Here is a 1078-nt window from a genome sequence, read left to right as displayed (position 1 = left end):
CTTTGGTTAGTTAATTTGAAAGAAGGTTGTAAGTATGATACAATGGTTTTCGATGTTGGATTTTTTGGGGGCACACTCTAAAATATTTTATTTTCACGAAAACACGTGAAAATAAAATGAATTAAACATTTTGCATTTTTATACTTTTCAACTGCATGAGAAGGGTATATATAGGTTTGTCATTCCGTTTGTAATTTCTATAATATAATTGTCTAAATTTTCTATAATATAATATTCTTGATCCTTATAGATAGCGAAGTCGATTTAGCCATATTCGTCTGTCTGTCTGTCTTTGTGTATGTTTTAATCAGATTCGGTTATCTGCGACATTCGAATCTTTCTTAATTATATCAGTCATACGATCGGAAAGAATGCTATTTAAAATAATCGAAATCGGTCCATAAATATCGAAGATATGAAGAAAAAACCCCTTGACAACGTCTGAAGATTCAATCAAATATTTAGATTTTTTATTTTTTATATTTGCAAACAAAAAAGCATAAATTTTGAATTTTTTTATAATTTTAAATCTTGAAACATGAAATTAATTATGAAAAACCCCGGGTTTAGTAAGAATCCATAAAAGGGGACTTTTTTTGTTTTTCAAAAGGTACTTTTTGAATTTTCTTTAATATTGAACCTAGACATAAAATTAAGTATGTAATGTCAGTATTAGGTGAGAACCCATAAAAGAGGATTTTTAAGTACTTATTCGTTTTTCAAAAAGTACTTTTTTATTTTTTTATAAAATTGTTTAAAGGAACATAAAATTTACCATGTAGGGCCCGGAGTAGTTAGTTAGTTTGAAATGAGGATGTATATATATCAAATTCAAAGAAAGACACTTAGGCCTCTATCGGGCCTGTTGTGCGCTCCTTAACCAGCCTCTCAGGTGTTTTAGTCTGGTAGACAGGAGGTGGTCTACTAACCTACTGAACGCCACCAGGCCCGGAGTAAGTTATAACCTACTTTTTTCTACTGACTGTTTTTTATTTTTTTAACATCATTGTGAAGGGTATATAAGATTCGGCACAGCTGAATATAGAACTCTTACTTGTTATAGTATTTATATATTTAT

General features: G+C 29.8%; 1 protein-coding gene across 1 annotated transcript in view; it reads right to left on the bottom strand.

The window, feature by feature from the left end:
* LOC111683179 (obg-like ATPase 1) overlaps positions 1-1078 on the bottom strand; it is a 4515-nt gene that overhangs the window by 1895 nt on the left and 1542 nt on the right. The gene's annotated exons all lie outside the window — the stretch shown is intronic.

The sequence above is a fragment of the Lucilia cuprina genome, chromosome 3 (genome assembly GCF_022045245.1).
Source record: "Lucilia cuprina isolate Lc7/37 chromosome 3, ASM2204524v1, whole genome shotgun sequence".
Classification (NCBI taxonomy): Eukaryota; Metazoa; Arthropoda; class Insecta; order Diptera; family Calliphoridae; genus Lucilia; species Lucilia cuprina.
The sequence above is the reverse complement of the archived record's forward strand: the minus strand, read 5'-3'. Positions and strand labels throughout refer to the sequence as shown.